This window comes from Neovison vison, chromosome 7, assembly GCF_020171115.1.
Source record: "Neovison vison isolate M4711 chromosome 7, ASM_NN_V1, whole genome shotgun sequence".
In the NCBI taxonomy this organism is placed as follows: Eukaryota; Metazoa; Chordata; class Mammalia; order Carnivora; family Mustelidae; genus Neogale; species Neogale vison.
The window spans coordinates 98,654,846-98,679,325 of NC_058097.1; positions in this window are offsets into that span (position 1 = coordinate 98,654,846).

Consider the following 24,480-nt stretch of genomic DNA (forward strand, 5'->3'; position numbering starts at 1 on the left):
CTGCCTACTTGTGATCTCTGTCTGTCAGATAAATAAATAAAATCTTTAAAAAGAAAAAAGAAAGAAAGAAAGAGGACCGACAATCTGATGGAGATTCAAAGTAGTGCAGTATGTTTACAACAAATATAATGAAAACCTTTAGTTCGTCCCTCCCCCTCCCCCACAGCATGGAAACTCAAGTGTAATTTAAATGGATATGCTACTCATTAAAAATATACTCACAACTTTTATTAGTATTAATCCTTCCAAGTCACTTATTAACATAATCAGTGTGCTTGTTTTAAACTACTCATTTGCTCTGAGTTTCCTCGCAGGCCTAGAGAGCAAACCAACCATTAACTGCTGATATCAACTCAATCTTCAGGGATGCAGAAGCATGGTATAAATGAAGCTTGGAATTAGCACTGTTAATTGGGAAAAGAGGAAAAGTGTGTTCTTACTTTTCGGTTGAAAGAATGGGCCTAACTGAAATTTAGTTGACAGCACTGTTTTTTAGACTTATTTGTATGGATAAGTTATCTTATATATATTAAAACAAAATTTCTTTTGTTATTATCAAAAACTGCTAAATGCTTAATATCTAAAAATTATGTCCAGTTCACTAGCAAGAACTTTCACACAGATAAAAAACACAAAAATAACTTTACCCAGACTTTTTCTCTTTGTGCATGCATATTCCTATAAAATAAACACTTCAGGATTTTGCATGATCTAGCAAACTGAGTGTGTCCTGGTAAGACCCAACAAGACATTTACCGATTTTCATAATTAAATTAAATTAATTATTTTCATGTTGCCAACATACTTCCTGCAACTCAAAGGAATTTGCCTTACTCAATTTTCAGCCATAGTTACCTATTTATTGGCTTTTCTGAGAGTAAATGTCTTAAACTTGGCATTTAAGACAGCCATTCCTTTAAGTTTTATTATTAAAGATTTATTACTTATTGAAACTGTACACACTGGGATAGAGCGAGCATATTCTTACCATTGAAAACAATTAGACTTTTATTCCTTGGTTCTTAGGAATTTATCTCCTTAATCTTCCTTAATCTTTTTTCTCTCTTATTTTTATACAATAGAATATTTAAAGAAATTTTGATGACTTCTCAGATATACCTTCATCTGTTTTACATTAAAATCACATATTCAAGAACATAAAACAGATACATTCATTAATTAATTTATCCCTATTTCCTCTGTATTGAAATGCCTGTTGGCTGACTGAGTGAACAAATTGGTTACTGACTAACATGAGTGCTTTATTTTTAATTTTACTTATTTAATCAGAGAGAGTGTGTGTGCAGGAAGAGGGGCAGAGGAAGAAAGAGAATCCCAAGCAGACCCCGTGCCAAGCAAGGAGCCCAATGCAGAGGGCTCGATCCCATGGTTGATTCCATGATCCTGAGATGAAATCATGAATTTGATGCCTAACCAACTGAACCACCCAGGGGCCCCTGACTGACATGATTTTTATATTCGGGTTTAAAATTACTGTATCTCACCTCTGATAATTTTAACAGGTTATTATAAAGTAATTGAGAAGAGGTTAGATATTCATGGGCAACATGAATGTGGGCTCTGTGAAAACACACACTTACAGAAAACTGTGTGCCAGTCAAAAGCTTACCATGCGTATTTCAGTTTTCTAAAATGTTTATTAATATTATATAAAAGAATGACAGTATCATTCAGTTTTTTCATGCCTGAAACCTGAACTGTATCTGAGAATCCTAGATTTGTTTTATTCCCTGAGCTTGCCTTCTACTTTTAGATAGCTCTATTAATACTACCCTCTAAACATTTAAATATTTTTCCTGTTTATCCACCTCTGCACTTCCCCAGTCCTAGTTCAAACCATCATTCCTTAGCCAGAATATTAAAACAGCTTCCACATTGTTCTCCCCTTCTTCAGCCTTATTTTGCAATGCACCTGAATGGGGTGAGTCTTCTAAATAACCTTTATCCTCTTGTTCAAAACTCTTTATCCACACTCTAACACCTCCTAAATGATATTTTGCTTCATTGACATGATAGGTAACATCTTGTGTACTTGCTCAGCCTTATCTTTCCCTACTCCCCGCTGCCAGTGAATGGCTTGTAGATACCTGACCCACTGTGCAATTTCATGCATCTGTTTACCTGTGTGCACATTCTGGGATGATTTTTCTCTTAATATTTACCTAAAAACCTATTGCTCATGCTTAAAAATTCAGTGCAAGTATGGTGCGCTTTCTGGAATGGTGGAATGAGGACCTTGGCCAATGCCCCCTAAAAAGGAACTATATCCAATTCACTCTCAAAGACCAGAAATAGCCGTTTCAGACTCTGGAAATTAACCTAAGAGATGCCATGAATTATGTGCTATGTGCTATGTGTGTATGTGTGTGTGTATGTGTATGTATATGTCTATGTGTACATATACACACACACATACATACACACGCACAAACACACACACACACAGAGGAAGGAAGAACCACCAAATCCTGGTAATGAGAGCAGAGTGCGTGGTGATTTAACTTGTGCCTCCAGAGTTTAGACGGGCTCATCTGGTCTGAGGCTCCATGAAGACTCACACCCAGAGCTACCGTCCAACAGAAGAGCACCGGGCAGATAAGAGGGAAAGCTGCTATTTAACCTGACTAATGCTGTGATCCTGGTTGGGGGAAGCAAAGGGCTGGCTGAAACATGACCACGAGATTCAGGGGGGCTGTGGAAAGCTTCACCGTATCCCCGAGAATCTACAACGGTGTGTGCAGGGCTGCATGGACGCTCAGGAGGACTCCAGTCAGTCATGCATACCCAGCAGACCATGAGACACTTTACAGAAAGAAAGTGAAAATCTAAGCAAACATGTCAATCGCCTGAACTTTGAACGTGTGCCACAATGCACACACAGATGCTGCCCTCAGCTATGGTGGAAGCCTTACTGGTTCATGATGTTTGGGGTGCCTGGGTGGCTCAGTGGATTAAAGCCTCTGCCTTCAGCTCAGGTCATGATCTCAGGGTCCTGGGATCAAGCCCCACATCGGGCTCTCTGCTCAGCGGGGAGCCTGCTTCCTCCTCTCTCTCTGCCTGCTTCTCTGCCTACTTGTGATCTCTGTCTGTAAAATGAATAAATAAAATCTTTAAAAAAAATAAAAAAATAAAAACAGAAGAAGAAAGAAAAAGAAAACAAGTCACATGGGTGGCTGAGTTGGTTAATCATCCGACTCTTGATTTTGGCTCAGGTCATGATCTCGGTCAGGCGCATGGGATCCTGTCCTGTGTGGGGCTCAGTGCTGGGCATGGAGCCCACTTAAGATTCTCTCTCTCTCCCTTTGTACCCTGACCCCCATCCCGTGAGCATGCTCTCTCTCTAAAACAAACAAACAAACAAACAAAGGCTTTTTTTTTTTTTCCCCCTTGTTTTTGCCGGGAACACTAAGCTGTGCTTAGGAGACTGCATTTAAAAATAAGTGAATAGCACAGATGTTGTAACACTATTTTCCCAGTCCACGAGCATGAAATGTTTTCCTACTCTTTGTGTCTTCCCCAATTTCCTTTGTCAAAGTGTCCTGTAATTTTTAGAGTACATATTCTTTATCTCTTTGGTTAGGTTTATTCCTAGGTTTATGGTTTTTGGTACACACACACACACACACACACACTGGACTATTACTGAGACCTCAGAAAGGGAGAATACATGACATGAATGCAACTGGGGTTATTATGCTGAGTGAAGTAAGTTTCAGAGAAAGACAATCATCACATGGTTTTACTCATGTGGAATATAAGAAATGGGCATAAGATCATAGGGGAAGGGAGGGAAAACTGAATGGGAAGTCATCAGAGAGAGAGAGAAAAACCATGAGGGACTCTTAACTATGGGAAACAAACTGAGGGTTGCTGAAGGGGAGGTGGTGGGGTGATGGGGTGACTGGGTGACGGACATTAAGGAGGGCACGTGATATGATGAGCACTGGGTGTTATATGTAACTGATGAATTGCTGAACACGACATCTGAAACTAATGATGTACTGTATGTTGGCTAACTGAATTTCAATTAAAAAAATGAAAAAAAATTTAAACAATAAGTAGAAATTTTAGTGTTTGAATACTCTAGGAAAGACAATTTTTACAGTATTAGTCCAGGCAAGTCACCAAATAGCAAGCAAACAACAACTGGGGGACAGCCAAATCCAGAGTTGCTACAGAAAATTTACCCAAAATGTCCAGTCTTCAGCTAAAATTATGAGACATACTGAGAAACAGGAAACTGGCTATATGGGGAAAGAAAGCAATCAGTAAAAGTTGCCTCTGACTTTAAGACAACTATTATAACTATTTTCAGAGAACAAAAGGAAAATAAGTTTAAATGAAATATTTGACACCAAACACCACACAGAGAATATAAAAAATAAATGTTATGAAAAAAATACTTTCTGAGGTTAAGAATAATAGTAACTGAAAATGAAAAGTTCACTAGAGGTGTCTGACTGCTTATCTGAGTTAGAAGAGCAAAGAGTCAGTGAATGTAAAGAGAAGTCAACAGAGATGAGCCAGTCTGAATAACAGAATAAACAATGAATTAAAAAAAAAAAAAAGAACAGATACTGATAGACCTGTGTGATACCATTACTAAAAGACAAAAGAGAAAGGGGCAGAAAGAAATATATATATAAGAAAAAATAATGACCAAAACCATCTCAAATTTGATATGCTGTAATATACACATATCTAAAAAGCATAACAAAATCCAGGTAGGATATACTCTTAAGACCTCCATACCTAAACCCAACATGGTCAAACTCTCAAAAGACAAAGACAAACAAGAAACCCTGAAGGAAGCAGGAAAAAAAAAATGACCACGACATACAAGGGACATTCAGAAAGACCGGCAGATGCCTTCTCCTCAGACACAACGGGCTCCAGAATGGGGGGTGGGGTCGGGGTGATATATTGAATGCACTTGGGGGGAAATACTTCCTACTAACCAAAATACAGCCATTCCCAGATCAACAATGACTGAGAGAGTGTGTTGCTTGCAGACTTATATATGAAAGGAAGTTCTTTGGGCTGATAAGAAGTAGCTCAAATCAACACAAAGAAATAAAGCACTGATTAAGTTAATTACAAAGATAAACATAAAAAATAGTGTGTGTGTGCCTGCGTGCATGTGCGCAGCCTGCACCTGTGTGTATTTACTTTTGTCTTAACTGACTTAAAAGGCAACTATAGGAAACACTATAACAGTGTAGCACTGGGCTTAAAACATGTAAACTATCATTTGTTTCACAAGGATAACACAAAGAGGAAGGCAGAGAAGGGAGCAAAATTTCTATATGCTATTTGATTAAGTTAGTATTCATCAGAAATAGATTTTTTTTACATGGGGGCTTAAGTGGGTAGGAGAAGAATCCATGAAACAAGATGGGATAGGGAGGGAGACAAACCATAAGTGACTCTTAATCTCACGAAACAAACTGTGGGTTGCTGGAGGGGGGGTTGGGAGAAGGGGGTAGGGTTATGGACATTGGGGAGGGTATGTGCTTTTGGGTAAATTGGAAGGGGAGGTGAACCATGAGAGACTATGGACTCTGAAAAACAATCTGAGGGGTTTGAAGTGGTGGGGAGGTGGGAGGTTGGGGTACCAGGTGGTGGGTATTATAGAAGGCATGGCTTGCATGGAGCACTGGGTGTGGTGAAAAAATAATGAATACTGTTTTTCTGAAAATAAATAAATTGGAAAAAAAAAGAAATGGGGGTGGAGATGGGGTAGAATCTAATAAAGAATTATAACCACCATAAAAAAAAAAAGAAATAGATTGTTTTAAATTAAGATTGCATTGTACAATTTTCAGACCTAAGAGATGTTAAGAAAATTACACAGAAGATAATCCACCCAAAAAGTACAGTTAAAAAAAAGCAATTAAAATGACACACTAGGAAATATCATATAACACAAAAGAAAGAAGAGGATGAAGGATGGGGTGACAGCAAATGACATGAGACAGAAAAATGTATAGAAAAAGTGGAGATGTGAATCCAACCATCTCACTAATTATGTTACATATAAAATGACTCAACACTGTAATCCACATGCAGAGATTACCAGACTGGATGAAAATCTGAATCAATCTATGTGCCGTCGATAAGAGAGGGACTTTACAGTCAAAGAAAACAAATAGCTTAAAATTAAAAAAAGAGGAGAAAACATGCCAAGCACACAGTAACCACAAGAGAGCTGGAGTGGCTACCCCAATATCAGAAAAAATAGATTTTAAGATCAAAAGGAGTTACTAAAAACAAAGACAGACATTTTATAATAATAAGTGGTCAGTTCATCTTGAAAACATAATAAATAGATATGAACTGAATAAGAGCATACATGAAACACAATTTGGCAGAAGTGAAGGGAGAAATACACAGCTTATCAATAGTAGTTGTAGACATTGATAGCCTAACTCTCAGTAACTGACAGAATGAGACAAAAAATAAGCCAGGACATTGAAGACTTGAATAATACTACTAAATAACTTGACCTAATTTACATTTATAGGACATGTTACTCAACGATTGAATTTAGTTTTCTTACGTGCATTTGGAACATTCTTCAGAATAAATGCACTAGGCCACAAAAGAAGTGTCAATAAATTCTGAAGCACTAAAATCATGAAAAGTATCTACTTTAGCCAAAACTGAATTAAAAAATTAGTATCTAATTACATAATTAGAAATCAGTGACAGATGAAAATTTGAGAAAACCATAAAAATTTGAAAATTAAACAATACTTGTGACACAAGATGATACTGAATGTTAGTTCAACATGAACAAAAAAGAACCTTGCAGTTTTTAGATGTCCTACTCACTCACGTATGTATTAATATATTCCACAGGTATTACTGATTGCCTGATCCTTGCCAGTGTGTTGGGCACTGGGTATATGATGAAGTGAGAATAGATACAATGCCTCATATAATGACTATATATTATCCTAAGTAAAACAGCACAATTACATCCAAAATTAAATTCTCAGAAGTTCTACAGTTGCATAGGTTTTCCCAGAAGGATGTGGAAAGAACACATCCTACTTCCTAGAAGGATGTAGGGAGAGGTGGGAAAGGAGTGACCGATTGTAAACTAAAGCTTCTTAGAGGAAACAGAGGTCTGAAGAGTGAGAAGATACTTGGAATAATGGGAGAAATGACAAGAAAACAGTCCCAGATGGAGGGAATGAGATACATGGTGGGCTTCTCCCAGAAACAACCACGGCCCATCCAGCACAATACCTGGTGATGTATGTTGGCGGGGAGAGTGGGAACACTGGGAGAAATAAGGTTGCAGAGACAGATCTTTGAGAGTTTTACAAGACAGATTGACAGGTTTGGCTTTTATTATGATGGGAAAGGAAAACTTAAAAATTTTAAGCAGAAAAATAATACTAGATTTGTATGCTAAGGATCCTTCTTTCTGCTTTTTAGAGAATATGTGAGAAAGAGGCAAGACCAGAGGCCATTGTGTGCACCCAGGTGACAGGTGACAGCAGTGGTAGGCTGGAGCTGGCACAGACTGACTCATGACAGGTGGCGGTTACACTGTTTAATTGCATAATTTCAGTTTTGCCCATGTGAGGTACCCAGGTAGAGATTGCCTTCAGGCAGCATCACATGCTATTGATTTACAGCTTAGAAAAGAAAGCTGGAGAGGAAAGAGCACAGAGATGCTAATAAGCTCTAGGACTGAAGGACATCACCAAGGGAGTATAAGTAAGGTGAAAAGAGAAAGTTTGGAATCATAGCATTTGAGTGACTACCACACAAAGATAGCAGAGAAGCTGCGGCCAGAAAAAGAGGAAGAAAACCATGGGCAAGTCATAACACAAAAATAAATATTGCAAGAGGGAGCAAGGGTTATAAATACAGCTGATCTCATTATCACAATAATTATCTATTTAAGCACCTTCATAATTTAATAATCAATTTATGCTCTAATTAATTTGCTTGGTTGTCCTCTCTCTTTGTCATTTGCTTGACATCCTCTCTCAAATCTGATAACCTAGGGCATCTCAGTATTCAAGGAAAGACTCCTTCGATTATATGTATATAGTAATTTGTAGCATACTTTAAAAATAATTATTTCTGCTTTAGAAGTGTGCATTAAATCCTTTGAACAATCTGTCTCAAATAGTTTGAGATTATGTGAATTTTTAGTTTTCAGAAAAATAGTTTAACTCATCTAAGAGCCACAGTTAATTTAATATTGATTCAGAAGAGAAGGTACTGGCAGTTGTATGACCTTAGGGTTGAAACAGCATTTTATCGAGGTAGGGAAATTATATAGGAAGAGCTACTAGTAGTAGTTTATATTTTTATCAATTTCAACTGCCATAGCATATAATGCTGGGGGCTCACAAACCCAGGTAATTTATATAAAGCTTCTCATATTTCTTCCAACATCCTCTCTCAGGTTTATGTTATATGGGTCACCATGTTTAAGCCTAGGAAGCAGTGATTTGTTTTGGCTTAGTGGTTCTCCATAATATGTTTGGAAGGCAGCTATGCTCACCACTATACCACCAATACTATAATATGTTTGGAAACAATTGCTAAACCACATTTTTACTTTACTGCTAACTGCCCATTCCTTTGCAGACTATCCATAGTCTTTCTACCAAACTCTGCCTTGTGAGTTGGGTAGGATTCAGGACAAAAAAAAAAGGAGGCTCCAGAATCTGGGATGCTTCCTTTGTGCAATGTTTTAGCACTTCCCATGATATATCAAATATATTGCTCTCCCTGTGGCTAACTGGTTTCCCCATCTCAAGTTTCTATAGTCATTACTGTGCTTTTACAACTGTCAGGGTATGTTCTTATACATTTCTTATCTCCAGTTTCACAAAAATTCTGGCAAAACACAAATTACTGTAGCCTTTTGACAGGGTAAAGAAGACGCCAAGAAATTAAACGATACAGCTAAGAACAACGGCATAGATGTAAAAAGTATTTGGCTTTAAGATGAGTCACATATGGGGTTGAATCATAGCTTCATCTCTTACAGGGTGTGTGGTCTGACATCAGCGAATTACTTTTTTTTAAATATATCACCCTTTTTTCTTTATTACAATTCCTTATTTATTTATTTGACTGAGAGAGAGGGAGAGAAAATTAGCGAGCACAAATAGAGGGAGAGAAAGAAGCAGACTCCCCATTGAGCAGGGAGCCCAATATAGGGCTCAACCACAGGGCCCCAGGACTGTGACCTGAGCTGAAAGCAGAGGTCAGCTCTGCTTAACTGACTGAGCCACCCAGGCACCCCAGCAAATTTAAGAGGTCTTCTCCACTTCAATGAAGTCATTTACTTCGTGAGCTGGTAGTGAGGTTTGCATAAGGTAAAACATGTGCATTATTCACGTAAGTTATTGTTATCATCATCATTAAAGTCAGGTCTTCTGACAGTCATTAATATTGACGTTTCTAGTTCTCACAGACCTGCTTCTCAAAGGGTGCAGCTAGACCATCTGGAGGAAAAAACAGAATAATGCTGACTGTCTTTATCTTCTTTTTCCAGATTAATGATTTACTCCTTCTCTTTGGGTTTTCTTAGAAATTAAATATGACATAAGATTGCCATAATTTAAAGGTATTATATAATTTCTGGTGGTAATTAAATTTAGGATATTTTTAAGAAACATGGGTCCACTGATGTGGTTCTTGATAATATACTGCTTTACTTAGGTCATCCATGAAATGCACTGAGAAAAAGTTGGCTTTTCAATTACTGCTAGTATAACCCATTAGATCCTTTGGCTAGAAATAAGACTTATGAAGAAGTAAATTATATTCAGAGAGATTTATAATATTGTCAAATATGGTATATGGGTATATGTTACCGTTTATTAACCAACTGAGCCACCCAGGCGTCCCTATGTTACCGTTTATTAATATCAACTGACAAAGTAAGGGTAAGACAGTACTTTTAAATGAATGGGGAAATTTCTATCAACAAAATCCTCCATTTATTACATATTCGAAATACTTTCCAAAGATGTCTTAATTAATAATTAAGCAAAACAAACTATCAAGTGAGATATTTATTACAAAATGTCCAACTAATATTGTTTCTCATTTATAGTACTGAAACTATGCAATTGCATTCTTTATTAGATGATACTACTTAATATCAGTAATGACCATAACGAGACTCAGATTCACTATTAAACTGGACAAGGAGACAACAGAGCTTCCACAGAAAATCCCCATCATAGTGTTTTGTTTTTGTTTTATCCCAAATGAGTATTTATGAATAAAATTCATCATTATTTTATGTATTGTCATATATGACATGCATTTATAAGTTAATGAGCTTGATTTCCTTTTATAGTCACTATTTTAAGTTTCTTTATGTTCTAGTAACTGAGTATTATTGGCAAAAAAAAAAACAAAAAACAAAAGAACAAAAAAAGAGAGAGAAAGAAAAAGAAAAAAAAAGAAAGTGTAGAAAACCATTTAAGAAATTAGGAAAAGAGAACAAATCATCTTCTTTGGGCACATATATATGTTTGTAAAGATAAAAATATCTAGAGTTAAATGTAACTAACCTGAAATTGGAAGTTATATCCAGGGAGCTGGGGTACAAGGAAAGGGGATCTGGGGTATAAGAAAAGGATTCAGGGGTACTTTAGATGCATTTGGTGTTACATCTGAAAAAGTAAATGCATTTATCAAATACAGCTATCATTAACTCTAAAACTTGTATTTATTATGAGGATGACAGACCATGTGCAACTAAGATGATAAGACATTAAAGTTGCTATTGTTTCTAGCTCATTCTGACAGAAAAGAGATAAGAAAAGCCCTTCGTCTTTACATCTGTTAAGTCACACACTACTTTGGAGATGATTTCCCTATATAAAACTTTCACTATTCTTTAGCCCCCATAACAACTTTGATATTTAGGCTTATTCTTCAGCCATTTTATAGAAGTGGAAGCTTATAGAAGGGTTACATGAATTACCGACAAAGCTTGGTCTACATATATTTTTTTTTTTAACCACTCTAAAGAGTGTCCTTAAAAGCAGAAATTTTACTAACCAAAGAAATTCATGAATGGATAAATCATACCAAGTAAAGTGCTCTGGAGATAAATGGCACTCAACAAATTCTTGCAACAAAATGGATGCTGATATATATTCATAAATGTATAAACATATCTGTTTTTTTCTTACTCATTAATAGTTTTTTCTTATTCATTAATCCATGAGAATTAAGACAAAAATATTTTGTGTTGTGATCATGGTTTAAAGGTAGTATACAGAGTCCAGGATTGTTTTCCCTAAAGGGAAATTCACAATTAGTCACTTTCTCAACTGATGCTATTTTGAAGTCAAAGAGTAGGTATCAAATATGAAATAACTGCCCCTCCCAGTAATGCTTACCTCAGTCCCAATACAGCTGGCCTCCTCTCCCAGAATATCAACCCAAATCCCAGCTCATACTGTGCTTCCCAATGCAGGAGTTACAGAACTTTGGTTCCTGGGGTAGTGGCAACAGGTCTCATTTTACAAACAGACAAGAGCACACCTAGTTATAACATGCCACATTCAGGCCATGGACCAAACACTGTCCACAAGAGACAAAGAGAGCCTCTGCAAAATGACAGGGCTGAAGGATGAAGTGGCCAGGACAAAACAAGAGAGCACATGTAGCACACACTGGAGACACTCCTGGAAGTGCCAGGCCCTCTGGAATAAGGGACGCCACATGGCAGGGCACTACATGACCTCTTTCTCATAAAACCATTACCTCAAGAATATAAGATGTAGCTGACTTCCTTAACACACATAAACAGACACAGAGAGGCAGATAAAATAAAGAAACAGACAAGTTTGTCCTAAATGAAAGAATAAGACAAAGCCATAGCCAGAAATTTAAATGAAACAGATATAAGTAGCATGTATGATAGAAAATTTAAAACAATGATCAAAGGATATTCACTGGACTTGAGAAAAGAGTGGAAGACATGAATGAGCTCTATAATAAAGAGCTTAGAAACAACACAGCAGAGACAAAGTGCTCAATAAATGAAATGAGAAACATACTTGACAAAATGAACAGCAGGATGGAAGAGGCAGAGGAATGAATTAATGATCTAGAATATAGAGGAATGGCCAGTAATAAAGCTGAACAAAATGAGAGACAAGAATTATCCAAAATGAGAATAAACTTAGGGAACTCAGTGACTCCATCAAATGTAATAACATTCAATATTATAGGAATCCCAGAAAAAGAAGATAGAGAAAAGAGGGCAGAAAATTTATTTGAAGAAATAATAGCTGAAAACTTCCCTAATCTAGGGAAGGAAACATATATTCAGATCCAGGAGACACAGAAGATTCCCATCAAAAAAAAAGCAGACACAGACCAAGACATTCTATAATTAAACTGGCAAGATACAGTGACTCAAAAAAAAAAAAAAAATAAAGCAGGAAGACAAAAGAAGATAGTAACTTAAAAAGGAAAACCCATAAGTCTAGCAGGAAATTTTTCAGCAGAAACTTTGCAAGACAGAAGAGAATGGCATGCTATATTTAAAAGTGCTGAAAAGGAAAAGTCTGCAGCCAAGAATATCCAGCAAGGCTATCATTTAGAATAGAAAAAGAAATAAAGAGCTTTCCAGACAAATAAAAACTCAAGGACTTTGTGACCACAAAACCAGCCTTGCAAGAAATATTAAAGGAGACTCCTCGAGTGGAAAGAAGAAATCAAATGTGACAGTGTAAAAGTAGGAAACACAAAAGCAGTAAAAATGAACACTACTGTGAAAAATCAGTGAAGGAAATCACAAAATAAAACAACATAAAATATAACAACGTATACCTAAAACATGGAATGGAGAGGAGTAAAGACCATCAACTTAATATTACTAAAGGAAATCATCAAAAAGAAAGACAAGGGTCAGAGAAAATCTGCAGATACAACCACAAAACATATAATACAATGACAATATATATATCAATAATTACTTTGAAGATAAATACACTAAATGTTCTAATAAAAAGATAAAAGGTGACAGAAGGGATAAAAAAACAAGACACATTCCTTTCAAGTGCACATGGAACATCCTCCAGAACAGACCATATATTAGGGCACAACACAAACTGCAACAAATTCAAGAAGATCAAAGTCATGCCATGGATCCTTTCTGACCACAACAATGAAACTAGAAATCAATCATAAGAAAAAAATCTGTTAAGACCACAAATACATGGAGATTAAATAACATGTTACTAAACAATGACTGGGTCAAAAGGAAATAAAAGTAGTAAAAAGTACATGGAAACGAATGGAGAAAACACAATGATCCAAAACCTCTGAGATATAGCAAAAGAGGTTCTAAGAGGGAAGTTTATAGCAATAGGCCTACCTCAAGAAGTGAGAAAAATCTCAAATAGTCTAACCTTGTATCTGAAGGAGCTATAAAAAGAACAAACAAAACCCAAACCAACAGAAGGAAGGAAATAATAAAGATTAGAGAAGAAACACATGATCTAGAAATTAAAAAAACAAAAACAAAAACAAAAACAAAAAAAAACCACACACAACAGAATAGATCAATGAAACCAGCACCTGGTTCTTTGGAAAAAAAAAAATCTATAAAATTGGTAAGTCTCTAGCTAGACTTACCAAGAAAAAAAGAAAGGACTCAAATAAAACACAGATGAGAGAGGAGAAATAACAACACCATAGAAATACAAACAATTATAAGAGAATATTATGAAAACCTATATGCCAAGAAATTGGACAACCTGGAAGAAATGGATAAATTCCTAGAAATATATAACCTACCAGAAGTGAAATGGGGAGAAATCGAAAATTTGGACATACTGATAACCAGCAAAGAAATTGAATCTGTAATCAAAAAACTCCCCAAGAAACAGAAGTCTCAGACCAGAGGCCTTCACAGAGGAATTCTACAAAACATTTAAATACAGTTAATACCTATTCTTCTCAAACTATTCCAAAAGGTAGAAGAGGAAGGAAAACTACCAAATTCATTCTATGAGGCAAGCATTACCTGATACCCAAACCTGATAAAAACACCACTAAAAAGAGAACATCAGGCCACTATTTCTGATAAACATAGATGCATAAATCCTCAACAGATACTAGCAAATCAGGCCACTATTTCTGATAAACATAGATGCATAAATCCTCAACAGATACTAGCAAACCAAATCCAACAATACATTTTAAAAAATCATCCACCATGATCAAGTGGGATTTACTCCTGGGTTGCAAAAATGGTTTTGATATTTGCAAATCCATTAACATGATACATCACATGAATAAGGGAAAGGATAAGAGCCATATGATCATTTCAATAGATGCAGAAAAAGCATTTGACAAAGTACAACACCCATTCATGATAAAAATCCTCAGAAAGAAAGTTTAGAGGGAACTCACTTCAACACTATAAAGGCCATGCATGAAAAAGCCAAAGATAATATCATCCTCAATGGGGAAAAATGGAGAGCCTTTCCCCTAAGGTCAGAAACAAGACAAGGATATCTACTCTCACCATGTTTATTCAACCTAGTACTGGAAGTCCTAATCACAGCAATCAGACAACAAAAATAAATAAAAGGCATCTAAATTAGTAAGGAAGAAAAAAAAATATGGAAAACCTGAGGCTCCACCAAAAAACTGCTAGAAGTGATAAACTCAGTAATGTTGGAGGATACAAAATTGATATCTAGAAATCCATTGCAGTTCTAAACACCAGTAAGGTAGCAACAGAAAGAGAAATTAAGAAAACAATCCCACTTACAGTTGCACCAAAAATAAAATGATACCTAGGTATAAACCTAACCAGAGAGTTGAAAGACTAGTACTCAGAAAGTTGTAAAACACTGATGAAAGAAACTGAAGATAATATGATGAAAGAAAGACATTCTATGCTCATAGATTGGAATAACAAATACCATTAAAATGTCTGTACTACCCAAATGATCTACACATTCAATGTAGTGCCTATCAAAATATCAAAAGCATTGTTCACAGAACTAGGACAAATAATTCTAAAAAGTGTATGGAACAACAAAAGACCTGAATAGACAAAGGAATCTTGAAAAAGAAAAGCAAAGCTGGAGGCATCACAGTTCTGGACCTCAAGTTATATTACATAACTTTAATATAGTATGGTACTGGCACAAAAACAGATAGATCAATAGAACAGACTATAAACCAGAAATAAACCCACAACTGTATGATTAATTAATCTTTGGCAAAGCAGGAAAGAAAATCCAATGGGAAAAAGACAATCTCTTGAACAAATAGTGTTGGAAAAACTGCACAGTTACATGCAAAGGAATGAAACTGGACCATTTTCTTACATCATACTCCAAAACAAATATATATTGGATTATAGACTTAAATAAGAGACCTGAAACCATAAAAATCCTCGAAGAGCACAGGCAGTATCTTCTCTGATGTCAGCCATAGCAACTTTTTTCTAGATAGGTCTCCTGAGGCAAGGGAAACACAAGCAAAATTAAACTATTAGGACTACATCAAAATGATGAATCTTCTGCACAGTGGAGGAAATGATCAACAAAACTAAAAAACAACCTGTGAAATGGGAGACGATACTTGCAAATGAGTAATCTGATAAAGGGTTGATATCCAAAATATACAGTAATTATAAATCTCAACACCGACAAAACAAATAATCCAATTAAAAAATGGGAAGAAGACATGAACAGCTATTTCTCTACAGAAGACTTACAGATGGCCAACAGACACATGAAAAGATGTTCATCATCTCTCATCATCAGGGAAATGCAAATCAAAACTACAATGAGATACCACCTCACACCTGTCAGAATGGCTGAAATTAATAACATGAGAAACAAGAGGTATTAGTGAGGATGTGGAAAAAAAGCAACATTTGTGCAGTCTTAGTAGGAATGCAAACTGGTGTGGCCACTGCAGAAAACAGTATGGAGGTTCTTCAAAAAGTTAAAAACAGAACTACACTATAATTCAGCAAATACACTACTGGGTATTTACCCAAAAAATACAAGAACACTAATTCATAGGGATACATGAATCCCTACATTTATAGTAGCATTATTTACAAAAGCCAAGATATGGAAGCAGCCTGAGTGCCCATCGACTGATGAATGGATAAAGAAGATGTGGTATGTATATACAATGGAATATTATTCAGCGATTAAAAAAATGAAATCTTGACATTTGTAAGGAAATGAATGGAACTAGAAAGTATTACGCTAACTAAAGTAATTCAGAGAAAGACAAATACCATGATTTCACTTATTTGTGGTATTTAAGACACAAAACAAATGAGCAATGAGTAAAAAAGAGAGAGATAGAGAGAGAGAGACAACCAAGAAACAGACTCTTAACTACAGAATGTACACTCATGGTCACCAGAGGAGAGGAGGGGAGAGGGATGGGGATAACAAGTGACAGGGATTAAGGAGTAAATGTGCTGAGATGAGTACCAGCGGATACATGAAAGTGAATCACTAAATTGTACACCTGAAGTAATATTACACAGTATGTTAACTAGTATTAAAGTAAAAACATCAAGAAAGGAAAAGAATTAAAATAACTAATTTTAACAGTGATAATGATCCCTTTTACTCAATGAGTACTCAGCCTCTTTATCTGAGTTGTATTTGATCCTTTCAATAACCAAGTAAGGCATGTACTACTATTTTCTTTCTCCAGAGAGGAATGATAAAACTAAGAAGAGTTTAAGAAATTACCTAAAACATCTACCTTTCCAGCTGGATAAAATCATATTTCTTCAGAAAGTCCTGACCTTTTCTTCCCACCTAAAAGAGCTCCTTGTCCGGAATATGTCCTTATGTTACTGCTCCTATTTATTCTCACTTTGAAATTTATCACTACCTAGTCTCCTTTTGCTTACTTAACCTCTGTATCCAGAGTTAGCAAATATGTAAGACTTTATGAGAGAAGGAAACTTTATTGGTTTTATTTACTTAGAAGAGTGTCTGACACAGCTTAATGAATAACAGACATAATATATTATTACCATTTATGGTTTTACTTATACCTTTAGGGAGGAGAAACACTTTACATGGGTCAAATTGTTTTCTCCATATCAAATTCCTTACCTTAAACTTAACAGACCACCTTTATCTTAAACAGATGTACATCCACTAAAGCAAATTATGTTCAATGTGGGTCACGTTAGGTACTTGATGCATTTTTACAGAAACGGAAGTAATAATATTTGGAAATATGGTCTTGAAACATTTTTATATTCATCAGTAAGCAATCAGCATCTTTTAAAACAGATGCTTCCACTGTTCATTTGTGAAAATTTTAGCAATGTTTGGAAATGGCATTTGAAATCTGAGATATATGATGCCATGTCCTATTTTACTGACTTGAAGATATCACTACATCTATGACTATAAGATTAACAAAAATATCAAGAAATGGCATTTCTTTCTTGCTTTGAAATTTGGGTTACTAATGGTGTATATATATATATATATATATATATTGCATTTTTCTTTTCACATGAGGAATAGTATTTTTCATATATATACACTTATTTTTCTTATGTATTTTGAGACTAATAGCTACCTTGTTCATACATTTAGCAATTCTATTCTTGTCCTATTGTTGGTAGCAAAATATAATACCCCACCAGCAAAACAGGACTCCTTCCTCAAGTTATAGAAAAGATCCTGTATCAGGAAAGATTGTTCTTTCTTTCTTTTCTTTTTAAAACATAAAATGTAAGGGTGCTGAAAAACCAATACATTGTAATTCAACTGTGTAGGTTTTCTGACAAAGTCTTAAATCACTATGACATAAACTCTAGTATTACCAATATGTAGTGGACTATGATTTTTGTTCCAGTTGGTATATCCTTTTGCTACTGAGCTGTCCAGAACACTGGTTCCACATGATCAGCTCTTTCTGGCATAGGTATACCCAAAAAGTGACAGAAAAACCCCATCTACTTTAACTTTCAAAAGGCACAGAAGTTTGTCAAATATCAATTATCTAATAGATACAGAAAGCCCCAGGCATAGAAGCTATTTTGACAGCATACCATGAATGTTGGTTTTTCCCTTTAAACAATTTCAGTAAGAACTTGAATGCATGTTCTAGATGCCCAGCAAGGAATTCCATGAACTTTGGTGTACCAGCTAAAGATGGAAAATATGTGGAACATATTTAATTGTAAAATAGGAATTATGTGACTTTCTTGGGCACCGTGGGATCACTGGATGTAAAAGAAATACTGTGGACTATTGTTATAGAAGAACAGAGACAAAATGTATTACCCATTAAAAAGTTTTAGCAACTATTTGGAGATTTTATTAGAACTATCTGTGTCATAGACGAAAATTATACCTGAATTTCATGGTAAGAAACAGATCATTACTAGTTGTTACTGTAAAACTGAAGAGACCTTGCCTCTCTGACTCAAGCATCCCATGTGGCTAGACAGACTGGCAATGAGGGACCCAGGCCTGGAAGTGCTGTCCTTTCCCGCTGGCCCTGAGACTTCCTTCCCTAGCCCAAGTCACCCAGAAAGTAGAGGAGAGAGGCAATAAGAGGGACCTGAAGCCAAGAAGCACTCTGTCTGGGAAGCCTCTTGGTCCCTGTAGGCCTGAGGGCTACACTACTCCACCCAAACCCTGGCGGCTTGCTGCACCAGAACTTACCAGCAAGCAATTCCTGTTCATGGGCTGGAAACTCCATTTCCCCATCTAGAGGCACCAGCCACTTGGCCTGGGCACTCTTTTTACCCCTCAAGCAACATAAGGAGGAACCAAGGGGGACACCAGTAGTATCAGATAAACCAAGAATGCCAACATAATGGCACAAAGAGTCTGAAAATTAGGTTATCATAGGAAACATACACCACAAAAGCAAGCCAAGACATGTGTGCTATATGTAAACAGGATGACTGCCTGCTAAAATAAACAAAAAGTTAAATGAAACACAGAGTTGACTAACATAATAGCCGAAATGTCCAGAAACAAACAAAAAAAACCCACCCATCATACCAAAGACCATTAAAATCACAACTTAGAAAAAACAATTAGCTAGAGGGGGAGGAGCAAGATGGCAGAGGAGTAGGAGCCCTAACTATCATCAGATCCCAAGAGTTCAACTACTTAATTATCAACCCATTCTGAACACCTACAAACACAACAGGAAGCAGAAGAGAAGAAAAGCAATTCTAGGAACAGAAAATTGACCACTTTCCAGAAGATAGGACTGCATAGAGGTGAATCCAAGGTGAATGTGGGATGATAGACCATGGTGGGAGGGGCTGGCTCCTGGAAAGCAGTACAGCAGCAGAACACAAAATTGGAACTTTTAGAAGTCTGCTCCACTCAGGGACGTTGCTCCAGATCTAGTGAGGGGATGGAGCCCTTGCTGGGACAGTGTGTCTCAGGACCTATGGGGTCACACAGAAAGACCAGGAGTGTCTGACTGTTGCAGAGCTCCCAGGTATCAGAGTGGGGAAGCTGGCTATAGACACGGAGCCAAGAAGTGGACTTTTACCTCAGGGTTACCTTAAACTGTGTCCAGGGCACCAATCACTGCTCATGAAGCAGGGACCCCACAAGTGGCAGATCTGGGGACACTCACCTTCCTTCTCCAGGAGGAGCGGTACAGGAGTACATGGCAAGAATTTGCTGGGTTTGGAGACTCCAAATGGGGCAGTGTGCCAGAGATAGAAATGCTTGGTCATGGGCTGGTAAGCACAGAATGCAGCCAGAAACCAGGGAGACAGAAGGCATTGACTGCTTTTCTCTGAGGGTGCACTGAGCTCTCAGTGGGGTCCCGAGCTCTTGGCTCCTACAGGCCAGAGACCGGGAGGCTGCCATCTTCATTCCAGTCCTCCAAAGCTGTACAGAAAGCGTTCAGGGATCAAAAGCTCCTGAGACCAAACCTAGCAGACTATTTAGCCTGGCACTTGGTAAGGGTGGTGCAATTTCGCCTTGGGCAAAGATATTTGAGAATCACTAAAAGATGCCCTACCCCAAAGATAAGCAAGAACATCCATCTAAGCCCAAGTTCACTAATCAATGAGAATTGTGAAACTCAGAGCTAAGGGAAAGCAACACATAGAATTCATGCCTTTTTTACCATGATACTTTAGTATCTCAAAGTTAAATTTTTAAAATTTTATGTTTTCTCATTCTATATTTTAAATTTGTTCCTCTTTCCTATTTTAATGTTCTTTAACTATTTTAACTTTTCAAATACCATTTAAAAATTTTTTAAAAATATTCATTGTTATAGTCATATTCTATCCCTTCATTGTACTTAATCTTATTTTTTATAAACATACAGGGTTTTTTTTTCCTTTAAAATTTTGGGATACAATTTCTTCTAATAGATCAAAATATACCCTAAATCTAGCAGATAGCTTTATTTTAGTCTCCACCTTGATCATATTCTTTCCACTTTTTTTTTCTTCTTTCAACCAACTTCTTATCAATTCCTTTTTTAGAATCTTCTTTAATTTTCATCTTTACAGTTATATTCCATCCCTTCCTTGTGTTTACACTTGTTTTTGTATACACATATAAGTTTTTCTTTCTTTAAAATTCTGGGATGCGGTTTCATCTAACAGACCAAAATATACCCCAAAACAAGGGTGTGGCTCTGTTCTATTAACCAGTCTAGCATATATTATATGTCATATATTTTATATATATATACATACACACACACATACACCCCCCACACACACATACACACACATTTTTTTTTCTTTTTTACCCCTTTCTACTCCCCCCAGTTCTGGGTCTATTCTAATTTGCTTAGTGTTTATTTTTGGGGGGGTCATTGCTACCCTTTTTTGTTCTCTCATTCATCTATTCTTATCTGGATAAAATGAAAAGGTGGAGAAACTCATCACAAAAAAAAAAAAAAAAGAACACAAGGCAGTAACAATGGCTAAGGTCCTAATCAATAGAGATGTCAGTAATACGTCAGAACTAAAGTTCTGAATGACAATTATCAGGGTACTAGCTGGGCTTGAAAAAACCATGGAAGATATTAGAGAATTCTTTTCTGCAGAAATAAAATCCCTTTCTGGAGAAAGAAAAGAACTAAAATCTAACCAAGTTGAAATCCAAAAAGTTATTAATGAGATGCACTCAAAAATAGAGGCTCTTGGGGCGCCTGGGTGGCTCAGTGGGTTAAGCCTCTGCCTTCGGCTCAGGTCACTATCTCAGGGTCCTGGGATTGAGCCCCATATTGGGTTCTCTGCTTGGTGGGGAGCCTGCTTTCCTCCCTCTCTCTCTGCCTGCCTCTCTGCCTACTTGTGATCTCTGTCAAATAAATAATGAAGTCTTAAAAAAAAAATAGAGGCTCTTACTGCTTAGGATAAATGGGGCAGAAGAGAGAATTAGTGATATAGAAGACCAAATGATGGAGAATAAAGAAGCTGAAAAAAGAGAGACAAAACAACTACTGGACCACGACCAACTACTTCTTTAGTGGACCAACTACTGGACCAAATAAACCAAAATTTGAGAGACAAGTGATACCAAAGACAAAACAATATTAGAATAATTGGAATCCCAGAAGAAGAAAGAGAGACGGGGACAGAAGGTATATTGGAGCAAATTAAAGTAGAGAATTTCCCTAATATGGCAAAAGGAATAAGCATCAAAATCCAGGAGGCACAGAGAATCACCTTCAAAATCAACAAAAATTGGTCCACACCCCATCATCTAATCATAAAACTTACAAGTCTCAGTGACAAAAAGAAAATTCTGAAAGCAACTCAGGACAAGATGTCTGTAACACAAAATGACAGAAGTATTAGACGGGCAGCACACCCATGCACAGAGACCTGGAAGGCCAGAAAGGACTGGCATGATATATTCAGAGCACTAAACGAGAAAAATGTGCAGCCAAGAATACTGTATCCAGCTAGGTTATCACTGAAAATAGAAGGAGAGATAAAAGCTTCTAGGACAAACAAAAACTAAAAGAATTTGCAAAGAGCAAACCAGTCCTATAGGAAATACTGAAAGGGGTCCTCTAAGCAAAGAGAGATCCTAAAACTAACAGACCAGAAAGGAACAGAGACAATATACAGTAACAGTCACCGTACAGGCAATACAATGGCATTAAATTCATATCTTTCACTAGTTACCATGAATGTAAATGGGCTAAATGCCCCAATCAAAAGACCCAGGGGTTCAGAATGGATAAAAAAAATAATAATAAAAAACCAAAAAACAAGACCCATCAATACACTGTCTATAAGAAACTCATTTTAGACCCAAAGTCACCACGAGATTTAAAGTGAGTTGGTGCAAAACAATTTACCATGCTAATGGACATCAAAAGAAAGTTGGGGTGACAATCCATCTATCAGATAAATTAGATTTTAAGCCCAAGAGTATAATAAGAGATGAGGAAGGACACTGTATCATACTCCAAGGGTCTGTACAAAAAGAAGACCTAACAGTTTTAAATATCTATGCCCCTAACATGAGAGCAGCCAACTATATAAACCAATTAATAACAAAATCAAAGAAACACATCAATGATAATACAATAATAGTAGGAGACTTTAACACCCCCCTCACTGAAATGGACAGATCATCCAAGCAAAAGATCAACAAGGAAATAAAGGCTTTAAATGACACACCGGACCAGATGGACATCACAGATATATTTACAACATTCCATCCCCAAACAACAAAATACACATTCTTCTCTAGTGCACATGGAACATTCTCCAGAATAGATCACATCCTGGGGTCACAAACAGGTCTCAACTGGTACCAAAGGACTGGGATCATTCCCTGCATATTTTCAGACCACAATGCTCTGAAACTAGAACTCAAACACAAGAAGGAAGTTGGAAAGAACTCAAATAAATGGAGGCTAACGAACATCCTACTAAAGAATGAATGGGTCAACCAGGAAATTAGAGACAAATTGAAAAAACTCATAGAAACAAATGAAAATGAAAACACAACTGTTCCAAATCTTTGGGACATAGCAAAGGCAGTTCTGAGAGGAAAGTGTATAGCGATACAAGTCTCCCTCAAGAAACAAGAAAGGTTTCAAGCACACAACCTAACCCTACACCTAAAGGAGCTGGAGAAAGAAAACAAAACAAAACAAAACAAAACAAAAAAAGCAGCTAAACCCAGCAGGAGAAGAGAAATTATGAAGATCAGAGCAGAAATCAATGAAATAGAAACAAAAAAAAAAAATAGAACAAATCAAGGAAACTAGGAGCTGGTTCTTTTGAAAGAATTAATAAGATTGATAAACCCCTGACCAGACTTAGCAAAAAGAAAAGAGAAAGGACCCAAATTAATAAAATTATGAATGAAAGAGGAGAGATCACAACCAACACCAAAGAAATACAAACAATTATAAGAACATATTATGAGCAACTATATACCAGCAAATTTGACAATCTGGAAGAAATGGATGCATTCCTAGAGAAGTATAAACTACCACAACTGAGCCTCCTGAAACTGTTCCAAAAAATAGAAATGGAAGGAAAACTTCTAGACTCATTTTATGAGGTCAGCATTACCTTGATCCCCAAACCAGACAGAGACCCCATCAAGAAGGAGAATTACAGACAAATATCCCTGATGAACACAGATGCAAAAATTCTCACCAAAATACTAGCCAATAGGATCCAGCAGTACATTCAAAGGATTATTCACCATGACCAAGTAGAATTTATTCCTGGGCTGCAAAATTGGTTCAACATCCGCAAATCAATCAATGAGATACATTAATAAAGGAAAAAACAAGAACCATATGATACTCTCAATAGATGCTGAAAAAGCACTCGACAAGTATAGCACTCGACAAGTATAGCATCCTTTCTTGATCAAAATTCTTCATAGTGTAGGGGTAGAGGGTACATACATACCTCAGTATCGTCAAAGCCATCTATGATATACCTACAGCGAATATCATTCTCAATGAGGAAAACCTGAGAGCTTTTCCCCTAAGGTCGGGAACAAGGCAGGGATGTCCACTATCACCACTGCTATTCAACATAAAGTTAAACTCTCACTCTTTGCAGATGATATGTTATTTTATGTGGAAAACCCAAAAGATTGCACTCCAAAACTGCTAGAACTCATACAGGAATTCATTAAAGTGTCAGTATATAAAATCAGTGCACAGAAATTAGTTGCATTTCTATATACCAACAGCAAGACAGAAGAAAGAGAAATTAAGGAGTCGATCCCATTTACAATTGCACCCAAAACCATAAGATACCTAGGAATAAACCTAACCAAAGAGGCAAAGAGGCTGTACTCAGAATACTATAAAGTACTCATTAAAGAAATTGAGGAAGACACAAAGAAATGAAAAACGTTCCATGCTTACAGATTGGAAGTACAAATATTGTGAAATTGTCTATGCTACCTAAAGCAATCTACACATTTAACATAATCCTATGAA